The 26,263-nt window shown below is 40.5% G+C and overlaps 1 long non-coding RNA gene across 1 annotated transcript; it reads right to left on the reverse strand.

The window, feature by feature from the left end:
* Positions 1–1,191: 1,191 nt before the first annotated feature.
* Positions 1,192–23,249, reverse strand: LOC125343703. The gene is made up of 2 exons (XR_007209368.1): positions 23,203–23,249; positions 1,192–1,244 (listed from the first exon to the last, which is right to left on the reverse strand). It is a non-coding gene; the product is annotated as an uncharacterized LOC125343703 (long non-coding RNA).
* Between the last annotated feature and the right edge of the window lie 3,014 nt (positions 23,250–26,263).

Consider the following 26,263-nt stretch of genomic DNA (forward strand, 5'->3'; position numbering starts at 1 on the left):
CCAGGAGGCTGTTGAGAGATTTGTTTTTGTATAAATAAGAATCAAACTCTTTTTATTTGTGCAGCTGTGTTCAAATCTGCAGGAAAGGCCAAAAGCTAATGAAGGCAGGGCAGATAGATAATATCTAGGACCTATGTATGCTTTGGAATGACCTAGAAATAGCTGCCTAGCTAGTGGCCTCTCACAGATTTGGAAAGTCTTGAAAATCACTTTGCTCATACACATACAGGATAGAGCAGATGTATTATTCTTGTCAACATGGCTGAAAATCACAGAGTGCACTGTCACTGCCTTCAGTGTACATCCTCTCACCCCCTGTTGTCTGCTGACTGGCTCTTCCCTTGAGGTCACATCCTTCCTATGATATAAGCATAACTAGTGACTGGATTTGGCAAGGTGTGACAGACCAATTGATTTGGCCCACTGAATTGTTAGTCTTGGTGTACAATTCTCATTCTAGAACTCTTTACCTAGTTAGTCAATACTCTGCTGGGTCTATATCACAGTCTAACTTCCCTCTTCCCATCCTACTTCCTCTACATTCTTTTCACAGGGGTTGAAACACCTCTAGTGGGCTTAATACCAATACTCAGAAAGACATGTCCATATCCTGGCCTAGAACGTGTGACAGTTACCTTAGATGGCATAAGATGTGGTTAAGAGCCATGAAGTGATATCCTGGATTATCCAGGTAGGCCTTAAATTCCAGTCCATGTGATGTGAGGGATGTGGGGTGTGTGTGTGTGTGTGTGTGTGTGTGTGTGTGTGTGTGTGTTGGTATTGGGACTTGAACTCAGGGCCTCACATTCTTGCTTCGATTTTCGCTCATGGCTGGTACTCTATCACTTGAGACCCAGCTCTACTTCCGGGTTTTTTAATATATATACATATTTTTATTGTGATTTTAAAGGTGATATACAGAGGGGTTACAGTTTCATAAGTCAGGTGATGGGTACATTTCTTTTTGGACAGTGTCACCCCTTCTTTCACTCCCAGTTTTTCCCTCCCATCCCCACCTGCAAGGTGTATAGTTCATTTTCAACATAGTGTCTAGAGAATATCACTGCTGCTTTTGTTCACCCTTTTTCCCAAAGAAACATAGTTTGCATGGTTCCCCTCATTTGTGATAACTAGAATGTGCCCATAAATCTACAAGGAAACACACTGGGTAATAAATGACACAGGTTTTTGTTGCTTCATTGAGCCTGTTTTCCCAAGCTGGCTTCAAATAGTGATCTTCAGATCTCAGCCTCCTAGTATTACAGGCATGAGCCACCCATGGATACCCAGCTAGTTTATATATTCTTACAAAAGAAAGGCAAACAAGTTTTGAGACCAAAAAAAAAAAAAGAAAAACAGGAGGCATTGTGAAGAAAGAGGTTAAGATTGTCAGTCACAAACCAAAGAACTCTAGTAGGCACCAGAAGCTGAAAGGCATAAGAAATGGATTTTCCTCCAGCACCTCCAGAGGCAATATGGTCCTAATGACATCTTGGTTTCAGCCCAGTGAATTTGACTTTATAATTCTGGTGTCCAGAATTATGAGGGGTGGGGATGGGGGGGACTATTGTTTTCAGCTGCTTAATGTATAATAATGTGCCACAGCACCTACAAGAAATGAATACATACTTGAAAGTCCATCTCAATATCGGATCCTGAGAACCCAATTTACAACAATGAACTTGAGTCTATTGGGATGGATTCAAGGGGAAGATCTGACATGGAAGAACATGTGATATACACTCCATGCAAGCCTCCATCCTCCATTTACAAAGCCCTATGCCTCGTTGAAGGTGCTGTCTGAGTCCTCCCTTGACCCACATCTGTTCCTGACAGTCTAGCCCTGGGAAATCCCTATTTGAACCTCTTCTCTGAGACTGTGAGCCACAGGTCTGTGCTCCATTTAATTCTGTGTTCCACCTTCCTATCCAATTGGGAATGGTGGTGACATGGGGACAGTTTGTGTTCCCCATAGCAGCACAGGGCTGGACATAGAGCCAATGCTGAGGAAATGTTCTTGCTAAACACAATGATTACATTCTTCTGCTGGTATACCTACCCCATACCTACCCCATACTGGCTACACATAGGTCAGAGTCACTTCCTCTCAACAGCCAGGAGATGTGTGAGTCCACATTCAAGAGATTTCAGCCAAAACAAAACCATCATTGTGTATTCTCACTTTCCTGAAATTTGATTGGAGGCATTCTTTTTCTGAGTTATATCAGCCACTGCCCTTTAGCCTGCAGAACTGGCTATAAGATTTGCAGGGCCTGGAGTAAAATGAAAATGTGAGGTTGGTCCTATGTTCAAACAAATCGCAAGGTGAAACAGCAAGAACAGGAAGCTAAAGCCAGACCCTCTACAACTGCACAGGTTGCAGGTTCACCAAGCTGGCTATGTGGACATGCACATACACATTCTCCTTACACTTGGCATTGAGTTTACATGGCCATTTGCTGGGGATTCATTTGACCTCCACGCCCAAAGAGAACCAGTGCAAGACTAGGAATGAAATACGAAGTATCTAACCACCTCCAGACTCCACCAGCTGCAGCTGTCAGAATGAAACCACAATGGGCAACGCCTTCTTTTCAGAAGATACTCATTTCAATTCATTTCTTTAAGTGACCATTTTACATCTCCTGCTTTCCTAATACTTTTCTATACCATCTGATTTCTGTCTATAAGTGCTAGTCTATGAACCTGAACATTTCCTTTAGTGCTAAATAAATACTCTGTTGGATTTGTGTGTTCTTTTTTTTTTCTCTCTTTTTGGCAATACTAGGATTTTGAAATCAGGACTCTGTGGTCGCTGAGAAGGTATCCTCCCATTTAAGCTATGTCTTTAGCCCTTCCTGCTCTGGTTATTTTTGAGATAGGGTCTCACTTTTTTCCTGAGCTGGCCTGGATAGTGACAGGCATGTGCAACATCACTCAGTTATCAGTTGAAAGGGGTTGCACAAACCTTTTGGCATAGGCTGGATTTAAACTGTGATCATTCCACTCTTAGCCTCCTAAGTAGCTAAGATCACAGATGTATTAGGATGATAGGCCTGAGTCAGACACTAGTACCTGTTGGGTTTGTGTTCATTTTAGGGACTATCTAGAGCTCTGAAATCAGACAGACCTGGTACCCAATTATGACTCTTCTGGGTACTATACAACCTTTGGTGAATTAATTAACCTCTTTGAGCCCCATTTTCCATGTTTACAAAATGGAGAGGGAAGATGTTTTCTTGCAGAAATATTGTCCTGTTTAAATATTGTGATGTCTCTCAAGAGCTTATACATTCTATATTTGAAGTCCAAGGTAGGGAAAGAGAGGAACAGCTTCCCCACACAGATGAACACTGCAATGTCTAAGACAGGACCCTGATCCCTAACCCAGGTCTCCACTCTAGTGCCCAGGAGCCACTACAATGTCTGGGGCTACTCAACCATCTAACTTAGGTGAGGTTTTCTTGCCTCACTCATTGAGATCTTTGGGTCAATTATTATTGAGTAGCCTCTGAACACATCTCCCCAGCCTGGCCTTCCACCAGGATCAACAGAAAATGTTCCCCCATGGTGGGTGCTGATGGCTCAAGCCTGTAATCCTTGCTACTCAGGGGAGCTGAAATCTAAGGATCTTGGTTCAAAGACAGCCCAGGAAGGAAAGAGTATATGAGACTCTTATCTCCAACAAACTACCTAAGAGCCAGAAGTGGTGTTGTGGCTCAAGTGGTAGAGTGCTAGCCTTGAGCAAAAAGAAGTTCAGGGATAGTGCCCAGGCTCTGATGTCCCTTAAGCAGGGATTGTTGGGAGCCCAAAATCTATCTGTGCTCAATATGGAATGGGGAACACATCTTGCTTTACTGTGACCCCCCCACCTTGTTAGTGGTTCATAATATTGAGGGGGTTGTTTTTTGTTGTTTTATTTTTTGTTTCATTTTGTTTTGTTTTTGGTGCTGGTCCTGAGGCTTGAACTCAATCCAGGGCACTGTCCCTGAGCTTTTCCACTCAAGGTTGATGTTCTTTGACTTGAGTCACAGCTCCACCTCTGGCTTTTTGGTGGTTAATTGGAGATAAGAGTCTCACAGACTTTCCTGCCCAGGCTGGCTGAGAACCACAATCCTCACATCTCAGCCTCTGAAGTAGCTACGATTACAGGCACATGTCTGTATCCTTACTGACACCCAACCTTGTTGTGAACCCTCCCCCAACTTTGGACCCTGTTTCCTACATATATTGGCACAGGTATATTCACATGAGCACAAGGATATTCTCTTTATGTGAGAAGACCAATATATAGTCAGGGGGTCCTTACATTTGCAGATATAATAACCTTCCAAGAAGGCAACTTAGAGGAATGGACCGGCAAAGCTAACCTGTGCAAGTGGCTCACCTATTAGAACCTTTTGAAAAGGTGTATAAGGAAACACTCTATTGTCCTCCTTTAGTGGTTAAGTATTAGCTTCAGGCCTGGACTGTGACCCTAGAGCCAGTGTGGCATCTGAAAGCTGACATAATAGTTTTTCGATCTTGCTCCAGCCCCCCTCACAAAAGTCAGTGTCATTCTTTGAAGCAATGATATTTATTGCAATTGAGTAATAAATAAGCAAATCATTTGCAATGGATATGCATAGTCTTTCATTGCCATTACAAAACACTGGAAACAAGCTAAAAGCCAGAATATAAGAGAAAGATTGAATGAACTATAGACTGGCCCCATGAATAGAGTGACACACAGTGGTAGAAACGAATGAAGAAACTAGGAAGTGGTATGAACAGTTCTCAGGATATAGGGCAAAGAAAGAAGTAAAGCACAAAAAGGATATTTACAGAAAATTATAGGATATTCATGTAGGAAACAAGGAGATACACGAAACCGTGTGTGTGTGCTCATTTATAATGTTCTGAATTAGATGCTGTAAGGAAATGGAGGTAATTCCATGATTGCATCTCTCAAGAAGGAATGAAATGTAGCTAAAGCTACAATTAGTAAATCAGCAGCAGCAGTTGCTCATAATTCTCCTATTACTCATGGTAGGGTTGGGGGGGAGTGTTTGGTCATTTTGTTTGAACAATGTTCATGTTGTTGTTTGTGTTCAGATATGAGGACAGGGTGGCCTTGTTTTGTCTCAATCCATCATGATCACAGAGTGGCCTTGTTTGATGTTGGCATTTGGAGAAATTGTTTATGTCCAAAGAGAACAAGAAGGCAGAGCTGGGCCAAGCCAGCAGTGAGCAGTACAGAGGGTAGGGCCTCTGGGTAATGCCCACCAATCCAGCTGTCATGGGTGCCTTTTTTCCTTGGGACAAATAGTGAAATTCAAATATCAGTGGTAATTTCTTAATACTTTGGTGAAGTAAGGCATTCACATGAAGGAGTTAGGTAAAGCATATAAAGGAATTCTATATACTGTTTTATAACTTTCCTTTCTTAAAAAAAATCTCCAATTCAAAAAACAACTTTTTTCATCCACCATGGGGCTTGAACTCAGAGCCTGGGCACTGTTCCTGAGCTTTGTTGTTCAAGGCAAAACACTCTACTACTTTGAGCCACAGCTCTGCTTCTAGTTTTCTAGGAGCCAATTGGAGACAAGAGTCTTGTGGACTTTCCTGCCTGGGCTGGCTTTGAACTGATATCCTCAGATCTCAGCCTCCTGAGTAGCTAGGATTACGGGCATGAGTGACCCGCACATGGCTCCACATCAAAAAAATTTAACACACACACACACACACACACACACACACACACACACACACACACACATCTCAGTGCACAGAATGAAAATTGGTTCAGGTAAATAGGTAGGCTTGTATATTGGGGCTGTGCAAAAGCAAATATATAGCTCAAATACCATAGCATTCCCTGTGTGATGACATAGTTCTGATGATGAGAAACACATGGAGATGGATTTGGATTTTAAAGGATGATTCAGGCCTCCCACGTGAGGCATCAACTAGGGTAACACACTCCATGGGGAGAAGTATCACTACACTGTTTCCATTGGTACTGCTCTTTCTCTCCCTTGCTTGTTTAATTTATTCAAGCTAATGTTCCTTATTGAGAGCTGAGATGCCACTTCTGTGCTGGGAGACAGTAGAGACCTAGGGTTTGCCCTTACTTACCTCTGCCTCAGCCCTTTCTGTACACAAGCCACAGTGCCTCTTGTGGAGGTGGGCATGGAGCACCAGTTGAAACCCACTCACCCTCTTCCCGTCTCGTCACCCTGCCATTCCCACCTGTCATCATTTAACCCCAATCCATCTTTCTGCTCCCTGTCCATACCTGGAGCTTCTTTCTGAAAAAAAAATCACTTATTAAGGAGAATTGTGCCAAAAGTGAATTCATACTTGCCTTGTCAACATAACAAATGTTTTAATATTTTGTTTTTTAATGATCCTACCTGAGGTGAGCAAAAAAAAATTTCAGAAAAAAAGAGGCAAGTCATGCAAACTTTGTGGAATATAATCCTATTGCAAAGCAATTTGGCAAAGTTAATTAAGAGCCTCCAAAAGGATGACACACTCTACCCAGTAAACTCCACTTCTGGGATGTTGTCCAAAGGAAATCATCAAGAATGCAGAGAGATTTATGTGCAGATTGCCTGTGAAAAATCATAGATGCAACATTTCTAACCCCTACTGAATGAGAGTAACTGGGATTTTTAATAGGCAGAAAATATAAGACAGGAGAAAATGAGATAGGAGAAAAATAGAAACATCATTTTAAAAGATGGAAAGCCAGTAACTTAGGACCAACAGAACTGAATCTTAAATTGACTGCAAAGAAGGGTGAGAAACAATCCAATTTATACCATGAAGTCCCTCAAAAGGGAACTATGGAACTGAGGATACTCGATCCCTCAAGAAGTGGGGTTCAATAAAAAGGTCTAGGACAGACCTATCAGAGGATCACAACAGTTCAACAGCTATGTACATATGATTATATAAGATGAGGCTAAGCAAAATGAACTCCAAAAGATAGAAACAGGAGGATTTTATTGTTGTTGTTATGTTTAACATACTAGGTGAATTTCCATTGGTGTACCCCCTGTAGTCACTGTATATGATTTTGGTACACTGGATATTGTATATATGCTTATCTGAACTAGGGAAGGGAAATAAAAATGAGGGAGGGTGTAACAAATAAGACATGAAATGTACTCACTACCTTATTATGTAACTGTACCCCCTCTGTACATCACCTTGTCAATAAAATTTAATTAAAAAATAAATTCAAAAACAAAGTTAACTACATACAGAAAATTATTCTCTACATCAGAAGAGTATTTATCATTAAGTCCTGTGATCAAACAAACAGAAAGCTTTGGGTCAAATGTGCTTTTGGGAAACAGAACTATATGTCACTGCTAAGGCATATCGATGATGTCAACTGTTAGTTATTTTACATTATCTGCTCTTCTTCCAAAATTCCTGGTAGCAATTTGCAAATATTTGTTATGAAAGTTTACAATTGATTTATTAATGTAAGAATAAAATCATATCAGCTGTCTATGTGAAACTAAATATATATATATATGCATATATATATATATTTCTCTTCCTCACTGCTACCAGCACATATGAAGTATGTATATACACAAGCTATAGATGCATACATAGCCATACATGGAAAGTAAAATTATTATGCTAAAATAAAAAAATCTTCATCAGACAAAAACAAAAAAAGAAATGGGGTTCAAGAAGTAAGTGAACATGGATGAGGCCTAAGTGACTCTTTTCAAAAGCAGTTGGGTGCTCACACTTGCTAGCCAGTCAGGAGGCTAAGATCTGAGGATTGCAGTTCAAAGCCAGCCCAGGAAGGAATGTCCATGAGACTTTTATCTCCAATAAACTTCTCAGAAAAAAACGGAAGTGCAATATGGCTCAATGTGGTAGAGTGCTAGCCTTAAGCAAAAGAAGTTTAGAGACAATACCCAGGCCCAGAGTTCAAGCCTCAAGACTGGAAAAAAACTGAAAATAAAAATAAATAAAAACAGTTGGGTAACTTATTCCTCTACTCTTTACAGCCAAATAATGGCCCTCCAAGACCATCAAAAAAATTGGACACCTCTTCTCTGGAGAAAGGCAATCTTTGGGCCCAGCATGGAATGATCCGGGTGGCAGGTCACCCTTACTGCCTGTGTACACATGAATTGTGAACTTCCTACTATTTCTTGCACTGGTAGGTTAAGGGAATGGATGAGTAAACCTCAAGGGGAAAAGATCAAAAGACTACATCAAAAGCTCCTCAACCACCGCCCTCTCCCAGCGAGATCCCCAGAGTGAAGATCACATTGGGCAAATCCTGTTGGCTGTGCACTGCACTGAGTAATCTATATAGTTCTCCACTCTTTTTGTTTTCTATTCCTCCCCCCCCATGTTACTTTTAAGTTATTTCAAGCCTCCTGAAAAGGTAAAAGTACAAATAACTCCCATATATTCTGTATCCTTGATCACTTGCTTTTTTTTTTTTTTTCACATTTTTGTTCTTTTTTTTTTTTTTTTTTCTCAAATTTTTATTTTCAAACTGACGTACAGAGAGGTTACAGTATCATACGTTGGGCGTTGGATACATTTCTTGTACTGTTTGTTGCCTTGTCCCTCATTCACTTGCTTTTTTTAAATCGTGTTTGTTTTATCATATTCTCCCATCTCTAGCCATTTCTCCTTCCTTCCTTCCTTCCTTCCTTCCTTCCTTCCTTCCTTCCTTCCTTCCTTCCTTCCTCCCTTCCTTCCCTCTTTTCCTCCCTGTTCCCATTGATTTCATGTGTTCTTGCCCCTTTTTTATCTCCCCTTTTTTTCTGAGGTATTTTAGAGATGTTACAATGTGCCCCTAAATACTAGAGACAAATACATGTTTTGGTAACCATATTATAATGATCAAAACTAGGAGATTAACATTGGTGCAACACTGTGGTTAACTACAGCCTTATTCCAATTTTTTTCAATTTTCCCCAAACTTTCCTTCAAAGACTTTTGTGGGTTTCTTTTTCCTGTCCCAGAACCCATTCCAGGACCACACATTACATTTAGCTGTTGAATTACTCTGGTCTCCTTTAATTTGGAGTTGTTTCTGTGTGTGTGTGTGTGTGTGTGTGTGTGTGTGTGTGTGTGTGTGTGTATTATTACTTTGGTATTTCCAAAGCAGACAGTCGATTGTTCATAGAATGTCCCTCAACTGTGTGTCTGTTTTCCTCCTGTTTCAATAAGAATGTCTCAGAACCCCTCACTGAGGTCAGTTTTTCCATTATTGGTGATATTCACTTAGGGTTGACTTACGTTGACTATAAACCTACATTGTAAAGTTAATACATAACTAAAGGGGAAATACTTTGAGACTATGATCACATTCTCTCTCCATCCAACTTTCAGCGACTCATTATCGCATCCATTGGTGATTCTTGCCCAGATCAGTTGACTTTATAATAGTTAGCAAAAGGTGATTGTGTATTACTCCTTCCATATGTTTTAATTCTCATCATATCATGTATGAACTAATTTCTCCTTTCCCCTTGCTATTTTACTAATGAATTATTTTACTAATACAAGTAGACTAGTGGATTCTTGTTTTATTCAATGGGTTATAGTTTTTCTCTCATTTATTTTGATGCTTCAAAATTTCCCAAGTCTACCCTGTGGGAAACTTCTCAAGAAAATAGAATAAATAAAAAGTCCTATTAAGGCTAAAGAATTTTTTAAAAATACAAAATCAGTCCAGGAATCCAAAACTATCCAGAAATAGGAATTCCAGAAAGCATACATATACATTTTCAGACATATACATAGATATGTAAATAAACACAAACTTTACACAGTGATGTAGGCACATACAAGGATTTTCCCTAACCCAATCCAGGTCAAAGACACACAGGCATCCAAACACATACACTCAGACCCAGTCACAAGCTTACAAATACATATACAAACACATAGGAAGATGTCAACAAGAAAATTTTGTTTCCCAGAATTGAAGGCCATTAGTGTTTCTATGAGAAGGACTTTGGGAATACACATTACAATATATGAAAGTTCACAGCTCAGTAGAGTAAGGAAAGACTCCATCGTTTTCTAGACATGGGTAGAGAGGGGAATCAGAAACATTAGAATCTCAAAAATAAGCCTTCAAAATTCTAAAGGGAAATTATTGCCAACCCTGAATTTATGACTCAAATAATCAGGCAATTCTATATCTTCTCAAATTATCCAGTGTAATTTCAGGTGTCTAAGGTCTCAATTTATTTTTTTGTTTTGTTTTCAAGCACCTTGACTTTAGGATGTGATAGGAGATTGTGTTCGACCACAGGGCACATAAAGCAGGATAAAGGAGATGTTGGTTGTGGAAAATGAGAGATCCAAGATAACACATTGATAAAAATGTATCCCAGGTGGCTGGGAATATGGCCTAGTGGTAGAGTGCTTGCCTGGATTCAATGCCTCAGCGCCACATATACAGAAAAAGCCAGAAGCAACACTGTGGCTCAAGTGGTAGAGTGCTAGCCTTGAGCAAAAAGAAGCCAGGGACAGTACCCAGGCCCGGAGTTCAAGCCCAGGACTGGCAAAAAAAAAAGTATCCTAGGTGGTTGGTAGAGTGGTTCTAGGAGACAGCAGGCATAGACCAACCCAGTCCCCAGAGGGGTCAGGACAAAAGGCTTCAGAAGACATTTGTTCAGGAAGAAGAAACACAAACTTGATGTGTCTGAATAGTTTCAGAGATTTCAGACTATATTGTCAAAGAATTTTTATTTGAATTGAAGATACATAAAAAACTGCCAGGCACCAGTGGCTCATGCCTATAATCCTAGCTACTCAGAAGGCTGAGATCTGAGGATCTCAGTGCAAAGCTAGTCTGGGCAGGAAATTCAGTAAGACACTTACTTCCAATGAAACACCAAAAATCCAGAAATGGAGCTGTGGCTAAGTGGTAGAGCACTAGTCTTGAGCAAAAGAAGCTCAGAGACAGCTTGCAGGCCCTGAATTTAAGCCTTAGGATCAGCACGCATGCATGTGCACACACACACACACACACACATCATATATAGAAATGTTGGACATTATTTTTCTTCCCTATGGTTTAACCCTTGTTGTCACTGTATGATTTTGGTACCCCAGGTATTGTATATACATTTATCTGAACTAGGGAAGGGAAGGGGAACATCAAAATAGTGAGACAAAAGGTAAAAGGTGAACCAATGCAACAACAATACTTCCAAGACAATATGTTGTAAACCAACTGTACAACTCAGGTTGGGGGAGGATTGGGTAGGAGGGAAGGTGGGAGAAAAATGAGGGAAGAGAAGAAATGTACTCACTGCCTTATGTATGTAACTGTGATCCCTCTGTACGTTACCTTGACAATAGAAATTTTAAAAAAAGAAATGTGGATGTGTATACCTCCTGGCTCAGCCTTTGAATGGCATTTGCATGGCCAAAGTAATCCCAAAAGAGTGATTTAACCAAAGTAATAATAGGTCTATATTGGGAATATAGAGTTTACCTGGGAGGACTAGGCCAGGGAGAAAATACTTAAAGTGAAATGAATCTTCATCTTCCATAGTGGAGATTTGGTGAATAATGCCTTTCACAACACAAAGGAAGAAGGTTCCATTCAAGTCTGTGATGTCAGCAACAGGACTCACTAAATGTTGTCAATGCCTGTGAGGCAAGGCAAACAGAAGGCAAATGGATGGGGAGAAATGGAAGTGGCTAATTTTTCTAAAAAACCCTACAGGGCTTGACCCTCTAGATTATACATAAGTTTACCTTTGTTCTTAAAAAAGTGCAACACTAAAACTTTGAAATAGGAAATTTATGCATTCAAATTATATTCACAACATTACTTTAAATAGCAGATTTTTTTAATGCACAAGAGTAAAGAGATTTGGGTTGTATCTGCATAGCTACATATGCAAATCAATTAAAATACTATTTAGAGGGAAGTTATAATGCCACCAGAAAACATGTAAAAGCCAATGTGAAGTGAAACTAACAGGCCACAAAATGTTCTGCATTGTTTGAGCTTGTATTGTCTTTTGTTTCCAGTATTTGGCTTCTTTTCCTTTTAATAAAGTGTTTTTTAAAATAGAAATAAGACTGGAAGTAACGATAACAAAATATTAACAATGGCTAGATTAAGATCATTTGTTTCAGATTCTTTCAAAATGTTTATCTTTTTCACATTGAACAAGTATTAATTGGAACTGGTTGTGTGTATGCTGGTACTAGGTATTGAATTCAGGACCTGGACATTTCCCTTAGCTTTAAAAAAAAATTTATTGTTATTTTTATTGTCAAGGTGAAGTACAGAGGGGTTACAGTTACATGTATAAGGCAGTGAGTACATTTTTTTTTTTTTTGGCCAGTCCTGGGGCTTGGACTCAGGGCCTGAGCACTGTCCCTGGCTTCTTCTTGCTCAAGGCTAGCACTCTGCCACTTGAGCCACAGCGCCACTTCTGGCCATTTTTTGTATATGTGGTGCTGGGAAATCGAACACAGGGCCTCATGTATACGAGGCAAGCACTCTTGCCACTAGGCCATATCCCCAGCCAGTGAGTACATTTCTTATCAAACTTGTTACCTCCTCCCTCATTTTTCTCACACTTCCCCTCCTCCCCAGTTGTACAGTTGTTTTACAGCATGTTGTCTTGTAAGTATTGCTGTCTCTTTGATTTGCCTTTTACCCTTTGTCTCACCATTTTAATGTTCCCTTCCCTTCCCTAATTCAGACAGACAATACCCAGGATATGAGAATCAAATGCAGTGACAATGGCGGGGGGCCGGGCAGGGGGGAGCTAAATCATAGGGAAGAAGAAAAAGGAAATAATTTCACATAGTACATTAGCTTTTTCACTCAAAGCTGGTATTCTGCCACTTGTACTTTGGCTCTGCTTCTGGCTATTTGGTGATTAATTGGAGATAAGACTCTTACAGACTTCTCTGCCTAGACTGGCTTTGAACCATGATCCTATCTTTGAATCCCATCCTCCTGTGTAGCTATGATCATAGAAGTGAACCACAGAAGCGCTCTCTCTCTCTCTCTCTCTCTCTCTCTCTCTCTCTCTCTCTCTCTCTCTCTCTCTCTGGCTCTCTTGCTCTCTCCGTGTGTGTGTGTGTGTGTGTGTGTGTGTGTGTGTGTGTGTGTGTGTGTCCTAGGTCTTGAATTCAGGGCCTGGCCACTGGCCACAAACTTAGTTGATCAAGGCTAACTACTTGAGCTACAGATCCACTTCCTTTAACTGGAGATAAGAATGTCACAAACTTTCCTTCCCAAGATAGCTTTGAACCCCAATCTCCAGATCTCAGTCTCCTGAGTAGCTAGGATTACAGGCATGAGCCACTGGTGCCTGGCTGAAACTTAAATATTTTCGATTATATTAATGTATTTGTTATAGGAACATTGAAAATAAAGCGTAACTAAGAAGAATATTATATCATTTGCTCTTTTTTTTCTTATTTATTGTCAAAGTGATGTACAGAGAGCTTACAGTTTCATACATTAGGCCTTAGGTACATTTCTTGTATTGTTTGTTACCTCCTCCCTCATCCCCCCTCCCCCCTCCCCCTTTCCCTCTTCCCCCATGAGTTGTTCAGTTGGTTTACACCAAATGTTTTTTGCAAGTATTGCTTTTGGAGTTGTTTGTCTTTTTATCCTTTGTCTCTCGATTTTGATATTCCCTTTCACTTCCCTAGTTCTAATACCAGTATATAGTGTATCCAGTTTACTCAGTCATTTGCTCTTATTATGAAAAAAAGAAGGCCTTTAAAAATTTTGTGAGATTGTCTCCCTTTCCATATGCAGTGTTCTAAGAACTGCCATAATGTGACCAGCTAAGATTTGACCAAGGCTCCTAAGCTTTCATCTCGAGTTTCAGAGACTCCATCTGAAGCAACCAAATCATTATTTTTTTAAGCTGATAAAACTTGATAGAATATTCTTGCATGATAGATACAGTTTGTAAAAATCTGAACTAGTTCTGATGTTCATTTTCAAGTTCTATCTCAGGAACTAAAAATACCAACCCAAAGTTTCAAAAGAATTTCAGACACTAGAGGACTAAGTGAAAAAAGATGGCAAAATCCCCACAAATTTCACATTTGTAATTCATTCTATTTTATTTGCTTTAGTTCTAAATCTGCAGCCTACTTTCCTTAGGTTTCTGTTTCATATCTTGTATAAGGAACCACAGCTTATTTTTCTTTTGTGTACTCATAAGAAAAAAAGGAAAGGGACAAGACATCCATAAATAATTTTTGTCTAGAATAAACATATTTGGATATTAAGTATAATTATCAGTCAGATACCAGTGGCTCTCATTTGTAATTCCAGCTACTTATCAGGCTGGATCTGAGAGTTGAGATTCAAAGCCAGCCTAGGCAGAAAAGTCCACAAGATTCTTATTTCCAACTAAGCAGCAAAATCCAGAAATGGAAATGTGGCTCACATGCTAGCACACTAGCCTTGAGCAACAAAGCTAAAAAAAAGAACCCAAGGTCCCGAGTTCAAGCCCTAGGACCAACACACACACACACACACACACACACACACACACACACACACCACACACGGAGTAACTATCCACCCAAATATCTCAAATAGCTTTCCCTGGATACATGTATGGAAATACACATAGTGAGTGAGAGGGACTAGGAAGAGAGCATGAGAGAGAAAATCCAACTTGCCATCACACTCTTAGGACCAATAGGAGGAAATTAAACAGAAGCAGGAACAAGTCCAGTCTGAAAGGAAGAGAACAAATGACCTTTGCTTATTGAAAATGCAGCTCAAGGGCTGGGGATGTGGCCTAGTGGCAAAGAGTGCTTGTCTCGTGTACATGAGGCCCTGGGTTCAATTCCCCAGCACCACATATACAGAAAATGGCCAGAAGTGGCGCTGTGGCTCAAGTGGCAGAGTGCTAGCCTTGAGCAAGAAGAAGCCAGGGACAGTGCTCAGGCCCTGAGTCCAAGCCCCAGGACTGGCAAAAAAAAAAAAAAAAAAAAGAAAGAAAGAAAGAAAGAAAATGCAGCTCAATAGAAACAAATCCACCAAGTAACAACAGGATTGAATGGGAGACAAGGATAAGGCAGGCTGGAGGGAAGGAGAGAGGAGAAAGAGCAGAAGTTCCATTCTCAATCATTTCTTCATTCTTCTGTGGGTTAGAAAGTCAGAAGAGCTAAGTTTTCTGAACATAAGAGGATGCTATTCTTAACACAGAACTCAGTTGTGGCTTTGGGACACACTCTGGTCCTTCATTAAAGACTTCTTAGTTCCAACTACTATTTCTTTGCTTTTAGTTTTTGAAGTTGCCATCTTTTCTTTCCTTTTGGCAGCCAGTTTATGGGACTAATGCCCACTGGGTTGTGCTCTGGAAACTTGTTTCGCCTGTTTCTGTGATGCTCTTGAAATAGCTGCCAAGAGGTTAAGAGACTGAAATGGGGTTGGCAAAAACTCATGTCCAATTTTATAGAATGGTTTGTCTTCCTAGAAAGTCTGTAATCACCATTTCTGGAGGATGAAGAGCCTGTGGACCATTAGAGCTGATCCCGGCCCCAAGATCAAGTTGAGCCTCCCTTCCCCCAACCTTGGGCCAACTCCATAGCAGGCACCAGCAGGAAGCATACAGGCAGGGCATCTGAGCTAGAACACTGGCTCCATTCACTGGGGTGCTATGCAGCAGCTGCCTGACCCCCCTCTCTGGAGGATAGGCCTGCATGGCAGGCGCTGCTAGCCTCATTTTGTTCTTTGTTAGTTGCTTCTTTGATGGCTTTATTTCCAGTTTCTCAATCCTTTCCTTCCTTTTTCTCTCAATTTCAATAAAACTTAGCTAACACACTATTCACAATAGCCAAGCACTGTAAACAGCCCAGATGCCCTACAATAATAGATGAGTGGATGCAAAATATGTGGTACCTATACACAATGGAAGTTTACACAGACATCAGAAAGAATACTGTGTGATTTGCAGGAAAATGGATGGACCTAGAAAAAAATCATGTTAAGTGAGGCAAGCCAAGCTCAGAGAAATGAACAGTGCATGTTTTCTCTTATTTGCAGAAGTTAGATCTAAAATACACTGGGATATGATGAATTATACAAGATTGTAGACACTCACACCCAGTGAAACCAAAAGAGGATAGTCTTAGGGGAGAAACACCAAGGCGTAATGCCTACATACCTCTTTATATTTTTTGTTTTTGTTTGTTTTTTTGCCAGTCTCTGAGCTTCTTTTGCTCGAGGCTAGCACTCTACCTCTTGAGCCACAGTGCCATTTCCGGCTTTTTCTGTTTATGTGGTGCTGAGGAATCGAACCATGGCTTCATGCATGCTAGACAAACACTCTACCACTAGGTCACATTCCCAGCCCATCTTTATATTTTTATAAAATTTTATATACATATGTATATATCAAAATGAACTCCAAGATACGCAAACAAGAGGTCTCTTTTTTGTTGTTTCTGTTTTCTTTTCTTCCTGCAAGATTTATTCAAGTGTTTATTCTCTTTGGGAAGGGAGCCACAGAACTTGAGAGAAAAAGGATGAAAAAGTAAGGTACTGGATACTCACACCTGTAATCCTAGTTACTCAGGAGGCTGAGAATGAGGATTGAAGTTCAAAGCCAGCCTAGGCAGGAAAGTCTGTGAGACTCTTATCTCTAAATAACCACCAGAAAACCGGAAGTGGTGCTGTGGCTCAAAATGGTAGAGCGCTACCCTTGAGCAAAAGAGCTCAAGGATAGTGCCCAGACCTTGAATTCTAACCCCACAACCGACAAAAAATAAAAAGGTGAAAAAGTGCATCAGTGGAGCTCACTGGACACTATGTTGAAAGTGAACAATACAGTGGAGATGGGAAGGAGGGACTGGGTGAAAATGAAGGAAGGAGTGATACAGTACAAAAGGAAATGTGCTCATTACTTGACTTATGAAACTGTAATCCCTGTGTATATCACCTTTATAACAAAATAAAGTAAATTTTTAAAGAACTCACCTAAATGGCATACACTTTGAATGTACAGATAAATTTGTTACACACATAGGAACACAATTAAGATGCACAGCATTTCTTCAGGACACTTGCTCAGTCAAGGCCATGCCCACTCCCAAATGCAACAGAGGCAACCATAACTCTGCATTGTCTCACCACAATTACTTTTTCCATTTAGTTGTTGTTTGGTTTGGTGTTTTTGATATAGGTTCTTACTATGCAGCTCTAGCTGGCTACAAACTCACAATCCTAACATCTTGCTGATATTACAGATGTGCACTACCAGGCTCAGCTGCTTGTTTTGTTGTAAGGTAAATTATCTGAGAAGCCACATTTTGAAGGATCGAATCTTGGAGTCTGTTTTAGAGCATTAGCAGTCTGCAGGAAGCCAGTTGTTACAAAGGCCTGCAGACCTTAACATTGTTAGGAAACAGGCCAGAAAGGAAAGAAAGAACAGAAACAATTACCAACAAATCAATTCACCTCCAGTGGAAAGCCGAATTTGGATGCCATGGTGACTGGAGATGAGCCAGGAGACAGGACACATGACACAGGATGCAAATACGGAGACATGTGGCATGGCATAATGGTGCTTGAGCTGGTCTGACCCTAAATAGGGTCAAGTCATGGGCAGAGTCACAGGAAGATTCCAGTCTCAAGCACTGGACTGACAGGTTCAGTAACCTATAGGGCAAGTGTCTACTTGTCTCCAGGGATTCAGGAACACCCATCACCTGGGGGTGGGACTTCCCTTCCTCTAGGAACTCAGGCATACCCATCAAGACAAGATGCCAAACCCAAGATGGCACAGATCAGACCTGATCTTCTTACTTCAGTTTTCTCTGTCATTGTGCAAAATGTGCTTTGGGAGACCTAGATTATTTTACTTAACATGTTTTTGAGGGTTATCTATGTTGTATGCTGCTGTACTTCATTCCAGTTTCTATTTTATTGTTAACTAGAATTCTGTGATATGAAGCAATCATATACATAGCATATCCATTCATCCAGTGAAAGACATTTGGGTATCTGCCGGTTTAGAGCTACTATAATAAAGCCCTAGTTGATGAAAAGTAACATAACCCAAAGCACTCACCTTCTCCCTGACAGCCATATCTTAGATCTGTCCTTGCTGCTGAACCCACTGAATCATCTCCTCTCCCCTTCCTCTTGAAAAAATGCACCAGCAGTCTTGGAAGAGAGCCTGAGACAAAGGCCACATCTGATGTTGAGCCCAGATGCCGTTGAAGCTTTGAAACCCCTGTCAAAATAACATTGCTCACCCAACATGCCTCCATCTCACCCCACTTCTATCTGCCCCTTCCCTGACTTTACTTTTTCTGCCTACTATTTAAAGAGCTCCTAGTTGTAAGGGGTGTGCTCCATTTCCCCTTCAGCCATGCAGAAAGAGACTTGGTTGTGCTTCCCAGGCGTCACTCCTGAATGAAGCTTGTTGGTCTGGGCCCTTTCCTTATCCTGATAACCTCATGACTCAGTTTCCTTACAATAATGTATATTCATGTACAGGTCATTGTGTGACCTAGGCACATCCTTGTCTTACTGACCAATCCATATCTATTGGACTGGGGCAGTTAAGTCTGGGTCCAAGGTTTTCATCAAGAACACCAGGACATGGCTGCTATGATAATGATATTTCTATATCGACCCCTAATTCATATTCCTATGCTCTTGTTCAGAGTAACCTGACTCTTACTTAGTACGTGTCATCTTCTAAGATCACAAAAAAAGTTCTAACATGTTCTCTGAAAATTGAGATTATAAAAACAATATTGTAGTATGGAGGTCAGATCTGGCCAGCACCATCATTGGCCACATGGTGGGTTGTACTATCTGGCATCTTGTCCTGATAGGTGTGCCTGAGTTCCTAGAGGAAGGGAGGAAGTCCCACCCTCAGGTGATGGGTGTTCCCGAATCCCTGGAGACAGGGGTGGGCCCTTGGCCTATAGGTTACTAAACCTGTCAGTCAAGTGCCTGGCACTGGGATCTTCCTGTGACCCTGCCCCCTGATTTGGCCTATTTAGGGTCAGACTAGCCCAAGCACCATCATGTCGGCCCATGTGTCTCTGTCTTCACATCCTTTGTCCTGTCTCCTGACTCATCTCTGGTCACCATGGCATCCCAATTCAGTTCTCCACTGGAGCTGAATTGGTTTGTTGGTATTTGTTTTTGTTCTTTCTTTCCTGACTGGTCTTTTCCTGATAGTGTTAAGGGTATTTGTGGGCTGCAGGCCTTTGTAACAACTGGCTGCCTGCAGACTGCTAATGCTCTAGTACAGACTCCAAGATTCGATCCTTCAAAATGTGACTTCTCGGATAATTTACCATATAACAGTACCATTCATAACTAGATGCTGAATGAGAAAAAAAGTTTCACTGTGAGTACCCTAATGTGGTTATTTTCATCTTACAGAATCTTATCCTCTGTGTGTGTGTGCGCGTGCACGCACACGCTGGTCCTAGGACCTGGTTCTGGGTATTGTTCCTGAGCCTTTTTCACTCAAGACTAGTGCTCTACCATATAAACCACAGATCCACTCCCAGCTTTCTTGGTACTTAATTGTAAATAATAGTCTCACAGACTTTTCTGCCTAGTCTGGCTTTGAACTGAGATCCTGAGATGTCAGCCATCTGAGTAGTTAGGACTGCAGGTGTAAACCACCAATGCCTGGCCATAAGCTTATACTTTTTAAAATGAGTGTGTATGTTTTTACATCGTTGCAATTATAGCAACCAATTTTATTTTCTTCTACTTTTACAAATAGTGAAAGCATTCTTCTTATATTGCACTTTGGGAGATTTGATTTTAAGGAACATATGACATGGTGGATATGTTTTTATTTAATCAAGTCCCTGTTACTATTTAATTTGAATTTATTTTTTCTTATTAGAGATAAAATCATAAGTAGAATTTTTTGAAAGTATCTTTGCTTTTAATGAATTGTTTTGTCTGAATATTTTAATAAGAGTAAAGCATGGTTTACAGTTTGTTTGGCTTAAGCAGTATATATAAAGATGTAAAATTGTTTAGATGATACACGTGTAATAATTTGTCCTCTCATTGCCTTTTCTCATGCTACTTAAAATTTATCTCGCCTGTCTGTCGCTGAAAACATTTGGACTTTTGACTCCAGGATTAGTGGGTCAAAGTTACACTTTAAAAAATTCTAATAGGGGCTGGGAATATGGCCTAGTGGCAAAAGTGCTTGCCTCCTATACATGAGGCCCTGGGTTTGATTTCTCAGCACCACATACACAGAAAATGGCCAGAAGTGGCGCTGTGGCTCAAGTGGCAGAGTGCTAGCCTTGAGCAAAAAAGAAGCCAGGGACAGTGCTCAGGCCCTGAGTCCAGGCCCCAGGACTGGCCAAAAAAAAAAATAATAATAATAATTCTAATAAATATTACCATGTAAATCTTCCAAAAGAGAAAAAGAACACCAGGCCATTGAAGAGATGGGCTTATCTCCAGAGGCCTAGCTTATAGACAGCATCAGAGAAACTACCAGTCAAATAGAATATCGAGTAAACTGTTCAATGTTTCTAGCAATCCATAAGTAGCAGGGTATGTGGAAATAAAATTCGATAGCAATATGAGCTGTGGTTGGTCTCATTTTTTTTAAATTTTGTTTTGTTGTTTGTAGGGCTTGAACTCAGGGCTTGGGCACTGTCCCTGAGTGCTTTTACTCAATGCTAGTGCTCTAACACGTTAAGCCACAGCTCTACTTCCTGTTTTTTGGTGGTTAATTGATGATAAAGAGTCTCTCACTGACTTCCTACCCAGGCTGGCTTTGAACCACTATCCTTAGAGCTCAGCCTCCTGAGTAGCTAGAATTATAGGCATGAGCCACCAGCACCCAGCCTTGTATTTGCTTTTAATTAAAATTTTGTGTTTGAATGCATTTCTTCAGAGTCTGGCTTGATGTGTCTGGTGGGAATGGCTCGTGCACCATCTCTGAGATTTGAAGAGACCTTGCCAGTTTATCTCTTAGCTGCCGTATGATGCTCAGGAGGAATAATGAGTGATGGATATAAGTTAGGACTACTGATCACTTCCCATACCATGGAGACCAAGGAAAGTGAGTCAGTCTTAGCTATTGATTCTGTGATGCTAAAGAGAGTACCTTGCAGTCACAATGGTGCCTGGGCATTTGCCCTCACTTCCAGTCCTTAAGAGTAATATCACCTCATATTCCATAATAGAGTCGCTTTCTTATAGTTTGCCTGAATTTACTTCTCACATAAGCCCTTGGAAATAAAGATATTCCTTGTGTGGTGAGCACGTTGAGACTGCATTTCAGCTATAATAATAAAATACCACAGCCTAAGGGGCTTATAGAATAGAAATTTATTTCCTCACATGGAAGCTGGAAATCCAAGATTGGAATACCATGATGGTTGGGCTCTGGTTAGGACCCTTTTCATGGCTTGTGTCATCACATGTAGAAGAAGAGAGGAAGCAATCTCTTTTCTGGTATCTCTTCATGTAAGAATACTAACTGTCATTCAGAAGGGGGACCTACCCTCATTTGTGACTGCATCCAAACCTAATTATTTCTCAAAGGCCCCATCTACAAATATCACATTATGGGTTAGGGTTTCAGTGTGTGACTTTTAGACCATAATTCAGTCTGTAGCAGTGACTTGCTTATGCACATATAAGTAATAGCAGTGGACCTGGGATTTGAGTTTAGGTCTGATTAAATCTATGTGTTTAGCCACCATTATATTCTGCTTCAGTGGCATTAGGATTTTTGTTCATACTGTTGTCCCACCACCGATTTGCAGAGTGAACTCTAGCTCGGTATTCAGAGTAATCTTCATATATCAAGCTACAAGATCAAATTATAAGGGCAGCAGCCACTAATTAAAAAATCCTACCAGACCACATACTCAAGCCCATTTCTCCATGTGCTCTTTCCCTTGCCTTGAATTACTTAGTTCTAGGTATTCTTCTAAATTCAGCAGAAATTTACCTCTCCCAAGGGTTTTTGCTATGGACATTGGCAGCAATACTCTTGTTTTAAGCACTTTTTCTTATATATTTATTATCCAAATTATACACTTGGTCTTATATTCACTTATCCTAATCATGGTCTCTATAAAACAGTTCACTGTGTCATATCTATCATCAGCTTACTGCTTCTTCCCTTCAAGGAGTTTATCTCACAAATACATGAGCTATGTTAATCATACTAAAGGACACTTTACTTTTGTATGTTATATACCAAAATGAATGATATTGATGCTAAGTGCCCGGATAATCATTCATTCAACAGGCAAACATTAAGCGTTTATGATGTGGTTTGTGTATGTTGGATTCAATTGAATTTTAACAGATATTTGCTGAGCACTAACTGCTAACCTCCAGGAATTCAGAGAATAGTTATGACAGAAAGGAGGTCAAAAGAAATGGATACAAGACAAAGGTCAGAACACTAGGTTTGTGAAGGAACAGAAGGGAAAATAAGGTAAGAAGTATGGAAGGAACATAGAAAGCCAAGAGCTTAGTTACACAATAGTGTGTTAAAATTTTATCCTTAAAGCCATGGGAAACATAGGTAGGGCTGGAAAGAGAGATAATATAATAAATTCTAAATTTTAGGAGGTGGGTATTGAGTATTTGTGTCATGCAGCTGAATATCCATTTTGAGGGAGAAAAAGGCAAAAAATCAAAATGATATTAATTTAATGATAATACAGGAGAGTTGAGGAATACTAGAGAGTTCAGTCAAGGCCCTTGATTAGACCTAGGGTGAGACAATTAAAAAACATCATAGGGGCTAGGGATATGGCCTAGTGGCAAGAGTGCTTGCCTCGTATACATGAGGCCCTGGGTTCAATTCCCCAGCACCACATATACAGAAAATGGCCAGAAGTGGCACTGTGGCTCAAGTGGCAGAGTGCTAGCCTTGAGCAAAAAGAAGCCAGGGACAGTGCTCAGGCCCTGAGTCCAGGCCCCAGGACTGGCCAAAAAAAAATCATAGCACATGTGAATATAGGAAGAAACTGGATTTGTATACCTTCCACAGTCACTGGTGAATTGTTAAAAAAATTTTTTTTGAGGCCTGGGCACTGTCCCTAAGTTCCTTTTTCTCAAGGCTAACATTCTACCACGTGAGCTACAGCACCACCTCTGGCTTTTTCTGTGAGATAATTGGAGATGAGAGTCTCACGGAGTCAGCCCAGGCTGGCTTCGAACTGCTGTCTTCAGACCTCAGCCTCCTGAGTAGCTAGGATTATAGGTGTGAGCCACCAGCACTTGGCTTGATTGTGAAATTAAATGTGGGAAAAAGATTGAAGCTTTTTACAGGGTAATATAGGAGAATATCTTAAGCTATGAGAAAGAAGATTTCTTAAGACACAAAAAGGAATAATCATAAAGCACAAGATTAAAACACACATTAAGAATCTTACTGATTAAAATACTCCAGAAAGAGAAATGTCACAGAGTAGATGAATATATTTGCCAAATATTCATTGACCAAGGATTCACATACACAATATGTGTAAAAGAATATATTCATATTTGTAAAAAAAGGAAACTTAATACAAAAATGTGCAAAGCACTGAAATAGACTTTTTTTTTAAAAAAAAGGAAATTTAAATAGCCCAAACTATCTTACCTCATTGTCGAAGAGGAAGTAGGAAGTACAGATGATATACTGTGATATGTGACTAGATACATAATGTATTGGCAAACATTTAAGAGTCTGATAATATCAAATGTTGAAGAGAATGTTTGGTACAGATAGTTCTCATGCATTGGCCCCATTCCTTTTGGAAATGATTTAGCATAGTTTGGTGAAGGTGAAGATACCCTAACTCAGAAAATAAGTTTTACTGGGCTGGGAATATGGCCTAGTGGCAAGAGTGCTTGCCTCGTATACATGAGGCCCTGGGTTCAATTCCCCAGCACCACATATACAGAAAATGGCCAGAAGTGGCACTGTGGCTCAAGTGGCAGAGTGCTAGCCTTGAGCAAAAAAGAAGCCAGGGACAGTGCTCAGGCCCTGAGTCCAAGGCCCAGGACTGGCAAAAAAAAAAAAAAAAGAAAAGAAAAAGAAAACGGCCAGAAGTGGCGCTGTGGCTCAAATGGTAGAGTGCTAGCCTTGAGCAAAAAGAAGCCAGGGACAGTGCTCAGACCCTGAGTCCAAGGCCCAGGCAAAAAAAAGAAGAAAAGAAAATATTTTTTACTGCATGTTGATCTCTCTCTCTCTCTCTCTCTCTCTATCTCTCTCTCTCTCTCTCTCTCTCTCTCTCTCTCTCTCTCTCTCTCGATGTTAAGAAAACTTAGCAGAGCTTTATTGAGTAAGTAAGCAATCAGACAAACAGACAAATAGAAGGGCAGGGGCACACTCTAACAGGATGTGGGTGCTCTTGAAGGGAGATACAGACACCATGTTTTCCTTCCTTCCTTCCTTCCTTCCTTCCTTCCTCCTTCCTTCCTTCCTTCCTTCCTTTCCTCCCTCCCTCCCTCCCCTCCCTCCCTCCCTCCCTCTCTCCCTCTCTTTTCTTTCTTTCTTTCTCTTTCTCTCTTTCTCCTTCTCTTTCTTTCTTTCTTTCTTTCTTTCTCTCTCTTCTTTCTTCTTCTTTCTTTCTTTTTCTTCTTTCTTCTTTCTTTCTTTTCTTTCTTTCTTTCTTTCTCTTTCTTTCTTTCTTTCTCTTTCTTTCTTTCTTTCTTTCTTCTTCTTTCTTTCTTTCTTTCTTCCTTCCTTCCTTCCTTCCTTCCTTCCTTTCTTTCTCTTTCTTTCTTTCTTCTTTCTTTCTTTTCTTTCTTTCTTTCTTTCTTTCTTTCTTTCTTTCTTTCTTTCTTTCCTTCTTCTTTCTTTCTTTCTTTCTTTCTTTCTTTCTTTCCTTCCTTCCTTCCTTTCTGGGATTCAACCCCAGGCCTCATGTAAGTGCTTATCTTGAAAAGGTTTTAGATGAATTAGTTCTTGGCGGGGGAAGGGGGGAGCTATTTTGCTCAGAGGCTAGTGCCACAGCCACAGCTCCACTGCTGGCTTTTTGAGTAGGTTTATTGGAGATGAGAATCTCACAGACTTTTTTCTGCCCAAGCTGGTTTTGAACTAAGATTCCCAGATCTTAGCCTCTTGAATAGTTAGGATTACTGGTGTGAGCCACTGGGGCCAGGCTTTTTTCTTCTTCTTGTGTCAGTACTAGGGCTTGAACTCTGGGTTTGGATGCTGTCCCTTGGCTTTTTCACTCAAGGTTGATGCTCTACCACTTGACCCACTGCTCCATTTCCAATATTCTTTGTGATAGAGAGAGGCGTCTAAAGGGCTTTCCTGCCTCGCCTGCCTCTGAAATACGATCCACAAATCACAGCCTTCTGAGTAGCTATGATTATAGGCATGAGCCATCAGTGCCTACCAAGACTTTTCTTCTTTATGGCTTGCTAGATATCTGCTACTTAAAGAAGAAGAAATATGAGCTGAGGGTATGGTAGCTCATGGATGTAATCCTAACTAATTGGAAATATAAGATAAGAAGGATTGTAGTTCAAAGCCAGCTCAGGCAAAAGGTTCAGAATGCCTAATCTCAACCAATAAAATCTGGGCTTAGTAGTATGAGTCTGTCATCTTAGCTACACAGGAAGTATATAAGAATATTGCAGTACAGGCTGGTCTGGGCAAAAAACAAGGCCTATTTGAAAATAATTAAAACAAAAGGGTTGGGTGGCATGGGTCAATCCTGCCTAGCAAGTGCAAGACCCTGAGTTTAAACAATGGTGTGTTTGTTTTTTTTTTAAGAAGAATATAATATATGACAAATTAAAAGGTCTCCTGGGGCTGGGAATATGGCCTAGTGGTAGAGTGCTCACCTTGTATACATGAAGCCCTGGGTTCCATTCCTCAGCACCACATATATAGAAAAGGCCAGAAGTGGCGCTGTGGCTCAAGTGGCAGAGTGCTAGCTTTGAGCAAAAAGAAGCCAGGGACAGTGCTCAGGCCCTGAGTCCAAGCCCCAGGACTGGCAAAAAATAAAAATAATAAATAAATAAAAGGTCTTCTGGACATATCTTGTTTTATGTTTCTTCCAGAAGTTGTCAAAGACTTGCTTTTCAACCTACAAAATGCATCCCTAAAGAAGAAATTATAATCTCTATTTTGTCATAACCAGGCTGTCCCAAAAAATGTTGAGGAGGGCAAAGTATTTGCATGCAGCAAAGTATTTATTCAGAAAGTGAAAAATGTAGAACAAGCCAGGAGCTGGTGGCTCACACTTATAATCCTAGCTATTCAGGAGGCTGGGATCTGAGGATCACAAGTCAAAG

Source organism: Perognathus longimembris, chromosome 28 (genome assembly GCF_023159225.1).
Source record: "Perognathus longimembris pacificus isolate PPM17 chromosome 28, ASM2315922v1, whole genome shotgun sequence".
Classification (NCBI taxonomy): Eukaryota; Metazoa; Chordata; class Mammalia; order Rodentia; family Heteromyidae; genus Perognathus; species Perognathus longimembris.